General features: G+C 56.4%; 1 protein-coding gene across 1 annotated transcript in view; it reads right to left on the bottom strand.

The window, feature by feature from the left end:
- Hoxb3 (homeobox B3) overlaps positions 1-5,446 on the bottom strand; it is a gene marked incomplete at its 3' end in the record, with an annotated part of 51,987 nt that overhangs the window by 5,563 nt on the left and 40,978 nt on the right.

Genomic DNA, 5,446 nt, shown 5'->3' with positions numbered 1-5,446 from the left:
TTTTAAAGAACAAGTACATTTTTAAAAATTGAGATCTGGGAAGAGAGAAAACGCGAGGCGCGCCCGCGGAGTTACAGCCCCCCCATCCCACTAGTAAATCATTATGCTAATTTGAGAAGTGGCCTCCGGAGGCCCGGGGGGACTGCAGGCCTGGGGCGGGGTGCTGGGTGTCTCTCTGCTCATTCGCAGTTGGCAAACCAGGACTTTTTTTTTTTTAAGTAGTTTCACTCCTCCGGGACCGGTGGCTGGTGTCTGGGTCTCCCACCGTCCCGGCTCAGTCTACTCATTCCCAGGCTCTGCACCCCGCTCCTCCATACCCTCTGCCCTCCCTGCCCCACACCCAAGACCTCCATCCCCATCCAGGGGAGCCAGAGAAGGCCGCCTTTTTAAAAAACCCTCCCCTCCCCCTCCCCCTTTTTGAGGACAGACAACAAGCGGTGAGTGATGATTAAAAAGCCCAGAACATCTTGCAGGGGCAGTGGAGTTGAGGAGAGGGTGACAAAAGGAGGGACGCTGCAGTTTAGCTGGAGCTCTGGAGGCCGGCTGCTGAGCGGTTGTAGGAACTTCACGGAGAAGTTTCTGTGAAGATCGTCACCTCCGGATGGGCAGAAGGGGCCAAGAGGAGACCAGGACATTTGGACTTCTGAGAAGATGAGCTCAACTGGCAGAATGGTTTTGCTTCAAAGGCACCAGCCAAAGAAGGAGGGATGCAGGATGGCTGTGATTATTATTACTATTCATTCAGGGCAAACCTGTTTGTTTCTCTCTGCTCTGCAAGATTTATGACTCTTGGCACAAGTGAGAAAGGTTACAAAAGCTAGAGTTTCCTTAGGGTGTGTGTGAGCGGGGCAGGAAAAGGCAAGGAGGCGGCCTGTGGGAGGGGGACAGGAGCCAAGAATGTAGGTGTCTGCAGATTTGGGTGGAGTGGGGGTGGGGAAGAATCATTCTTAGAGGAGGAAGACAAAAAAAAAAAAAAAAAAAGCGCTGGACACTTTCCCAAGCGGGAGCCTCCGCCGAAATGCTGTGGAACTGCTGACTCCAGGCTTAGGGGACAGCAGGCAGCCGGTCGCTCTGCTCTCCAGAGGCAGCTTGGAGAGCTGGGTCTCTTAACTTCGCCTGGACAGTCAGCCACCACCCCATGACTTCCTGGTTAGACTTCTTGGCTTTTGGCTTCTCCCATCTGGATGCACTAGGACAGGCAGGGGACTGGGGGAAACAAAGGTGAGGGATCATTTCCAGCTATGGTCTTGGCCTTCCGCGGAGGGAGGGCGGCTGTGTCTGGCCGAGGTGAGGAGTCCTACACCCCCTGTACCCCAACTCTCAGCCTCCTCTTGGGGAATAGCAAGAGGGTGGTCCCCCGCCTCCTCCGGCCCCAGGTTTCCTAGGCCAGCAGCCAAGTCAGGCCAGGTGGGCTGCAGCAGCTGGGGCTCTGGGGCCTGCTTGTGGCCTGAGAGGGCCCTACTGCCTGGACAGCTGGCTCCGGAGAAGGGGAGAGGTAGGGGTGAAGGTGGGACCCATTTTTCTGTTTGTTAGTAGCATCCAGGCAAAAAACATGCCCAAGCCTGAGGAAGAGCTGGGGCTTGAACCAGGACCCTCCTAAGGAGACTCCTTAAGGCTGCGTGGGTACATGGAGCACACACTGGCTGGAGACCTACAGGGTTAGACTCCAAGTCCTCTGGGCCTGGTGGGTTAGGGACTGGACCAAGAGGTTTCCAGAGGCTCCAGGGAGAGGTAGCTTTGGATCTCACTCTCTCTCCCCCAAGTGAAAAAATCAGCGGAGCACTTTAGTCCCCTTCCGCCTCCGTTCTTCTGTCACTGGCCAGAGAAGGTCCCTGTGAAGTTGGAGGAGAAGCTGGTGGCCATCCAGCCTGCACTGCTCTCCCTGGAGGAATAAAGAGAGCCCAGGAGGCACCCAGCCAGGCGTGGGGCTGTGGGTAGAAGCCGCCTGAAGTGGCCCCACCAGGGCCGGGGCCCAGGAAAAGTGCTATGGGGACAGCAGGGGACCCTGCCCTCCAGTCCTCCACCAGTTCTGGTGGCTCCTTGGGCCGCACCAGGTGGCGGGCGTTGTGGAGGGGGAGCGAAAAGGAAAGTGGGAAACAGGAACACAAAGGGACTGGAGGGCGTGCACCTCCCCAAGGGAGGAGGGAGACCCTGTCCCTGTCCCTCCCTGTGGATTGCCCGGGAGGCAGCAGATCCCAATGTGGTTCCTTTCCTGCCTTTTCCTCCCTCTCTCTGAGGGAGGTTGGTCGGCCCTGATTGGGGCTGGGAGGTCAGAGGGCGGAAGGCTGCAAAGCTGGCAGCTCTGAGGGTGCCCGTTCCCTTGGCAGTGTTGCTACAGATTAGGGACCTTTCCAACTTCCAGAGACAAAGGCCGGGTGGCAGGGACTTGGGCAGGGAGCTTCGGGAGGAGGGCTTCAGAGGGGACTGAGAAAAGCGTAGGGGAAAGTCTGTGATTTACGATTTACGGATAGGGAAAGGAACAATTTCTTCCTGCATTCAGGGAGAGAAACTTGGATGAACCCTCTGCGCACCCACGTGAGAATCTATGTGCGAGAGATTGAAAAGAGAAAATTGAGGAAAAGATGAACTCATGTAAACTAATAAAGCAAAGGCTTGATAATAATAAATATAAACATCAGGAAAACGTCCCTCTTCCTAGGTCTCCTTTTCTCCAAGAGCCAGAGCTCTGGCCCTGGTGCTCCCCTCCCCCGCCCCTTGGTACCCTGCTGTGGAGGACCAGAGCACCCTAAGGCCTAGAAGAACTGCTGTGCACCCCCACTTCTGGACCTTGGTAGGATCAGCAGTTCCCCCCCTGCAAAAAAAAAAATCCATCGAAGAGCAAACGAAAAATTCCACAGGACCAAAGGAGCTAGCACTTTTACAATGCATTTGTGACCTGAGCCTCCGGGTGGCCAGGGAACCTGTCCCAAGCTGGGAGCTGAGAGTCTGGGGCTTGTGGTCCGTGAGCTGCTTCTTGCTGGCCTGGTGGTCTGGGTTTTCGGGTTTCTACACTTTCTTTCCAGTTTTACTGCTCAACTCTGTGGCAGCGGCATGAAGTTCCGGACCTCTCCCAAATCTCCATCTCCCCCAGTATGGAGAAAGATCTCAAAGCTGGGGTGGGGGGTGCTAATGAAGAGGGCTCCTGGGGTTTATCTCCCCAATCTTCAGCTCTCTAAAGCACAGCGGTGGGAGGGAACGAGGAGACATCCACAAGGAGCCCATCTGGGCCCTGTGTGCGGCTGGGCGGCGGAGGAGACCTGGTTCAGCAATGGCGCGGACTGGTAGAAGAAAAAGACCGCCAGGGTGGGAGAAGAAGAATCAGTGTGGGGATGCTGTCCTCTCCCAGGCGGTGGCAAGGGCAGCCTGACGGTGCTGACCCAGGCCATCCTGGAGGAGCAGCACCGAGCTGGCTCCTCCGTGGCCACAGGTCACCTTCGGAATCCGGGATCTGCCTCATCTAAAATTCAGTCCCGGCCTGCAGACCCCACCCCTAGCAAGTGTGGGGACAAAGGGTAGGCAGGGTGGAGAAGGCAGAGGGGGACAGGCTGGGCATCTGGGCAGCTGCGGAGGTGGGGCTGGGGTGAGGTTGGGGTCCTAGAAGAAGGGCAAAGAGAGGGGAGCAGGGACCCAGGTCCCTGCCAGTGGCTGCCTGGTCTCCGGACAGGGACAGATTGGAGTCTCTCTCCCAGGGACCTCTGTTTAGCAGATGATAACTCACTGGATGAATGACCAATCAGGGCAAGGTCTCTGAACATAAGACTCCGAAGTCAGAATGGGGCAGGGTTGGAGTCTGAGTCTGCCAGCCCTTTTGTTATTTTCTCTCTCCACACCAGGGCGCGGGTGAGGTTTTGGGAAGTTGATTACCAAGCAAGAGGCAGATTTCTAAAGACGAAGCTGCTGTCCATCTCTTCCCTCTCCCCTGCCAAATTCATAGCCCAAACCTACTTCTCAGAGCAGCCTCTGACCCTCCCTTCCTCTGCCAGGCTCCCTTACATCCCTGAAGCCACAAGAAACTTCAGTTCTCACGCCCTGGAACTGCGAAGCCACTGCCTCAAAGTGTCATCTTCCCCCAGTTGGAGGAAGAGTTGAAAAATAAGAACACGGTAGAGATCTTCAGTGTTGTGTGTCCTGGCTGCCCTGGGGAGGACCTAGTACAGTACTGTGGTGCTCAGTCCCAGAAGAAAAAAAAAAAAAACAAGGCCTAAAGGCCCAGGAGTCCAGTGAGACTGGAGGTGGGTCACCTGCTGTCATGGATTCTAGATTCCAAGTCACCATTCTGGCCTAAGTGAGTAGGAGGCATCTCCAAAGCTGTGTTCTAAACAACTCCAGCCTGAGCCCCTCTCCAGATCCAACCCCAAGGCACCCAGCTGGTCAGCCTCTCTCCACTACCTTCTCCCAACCCGCACTGCCCTCCACCTGGGCTGCTCCTCTGCTGAGACCCCAGGAACCCTCCTCTCCCTGCCTGGGGCAGGGACACACCGAATACTGCAAAGCAGTCCGCAGTGACTTCTGTCCCCAGATGCCAGCAGGCCTCTGGGACACAGGAGGAGGAGATCGCTCCCACGCACACGCTGTCCCACAGAAGGGACACAGAGGGGCACCTGAGACTGGAGCTGGGGGAAGGGGAACTCCTCGGAGTGTCCAGTCCAACTCTGCCATGGTCACAGTCAGGGGACCTGAGGCGCAGGGGAAGGGGCTTCCCCCAAGGCGTACTTGGGATCTGTGTGATCTAAAGCAGCCACTCTTTGGGTCTCAGTGTCCCCTGCTGTAAAGTCAGGGCACCTATGTGGAGGGGAGGAGCTGCCTAAAGGGCATCGAGGCCCCTTCTGGATTGGACATCAGCAGCTCTTGTGCTGCTGTAGACAGTGGCAACTGTAAGCGGTAACGAGTCCAGCATGGAGATCAGAGGCCTCTTCAGATCTAAATGCTTATGCCCCCACCGCGGAGCACAAATGCTCTTACCCCTCTTCCCCCACAGAGGCGCTTGCCCTGAGTTCTACTGCTCTTCTGTGGGGAGGGGCAGCTGATTCTCTACCCTCATTATCAAATCAAAAGTGCTATTTTTGGATGGGGCAACCTGAGCAGTAAATAATTAATTTGTATAATTAAAGGAGGAAGCCTTCAATCTGGCAATTTTTAACCCAGCCTCAATACACCCTTTGTAGCAGCCTGGCCTTCTCACCCGACCCCCACCCCTGCCCACACACCTACCACCCATTGCCTGCGCCCCTCCCCCACCAGCTGCAGTCCAGCCCCCCACGGCCGCCTGGTCCAGGAGCCCGAAGGGGGCTCTGCTCCTCTCCTAAACAAAGTTCCTTCTCTGCTCTGTCTGCAGCAGCTGCCCGTTTTCGCTAACTTTCTCTGCCCACCCCCCCCCAAGCTCTATTGGGCTCCCGGTCCCTGCTCCCTGCTCTTGGGAAACATGTAATCCACCTCCTCCCTCTCC

The sequence above is a fragment of the Fukomys damarensis genome, unplaced genomic scaffold (assembly GCF_012274545.1).
Source record: "Fukomys damarensis isolate Sample0158 unplaced genomic scaffold, DMR_v1.0_HiC HiC_scaffold_13, whole genome shotgun sequence".
Taxonomy (NCBI): Eukaryota; Metazoa; Chordata; class Mammalia; order Rodentia; family Bathyergidae; genus Fukomys; species Fukomys damarensis.
This window is presented reverse-complemented; position numbering and strand designations above follow the sequence as displayed.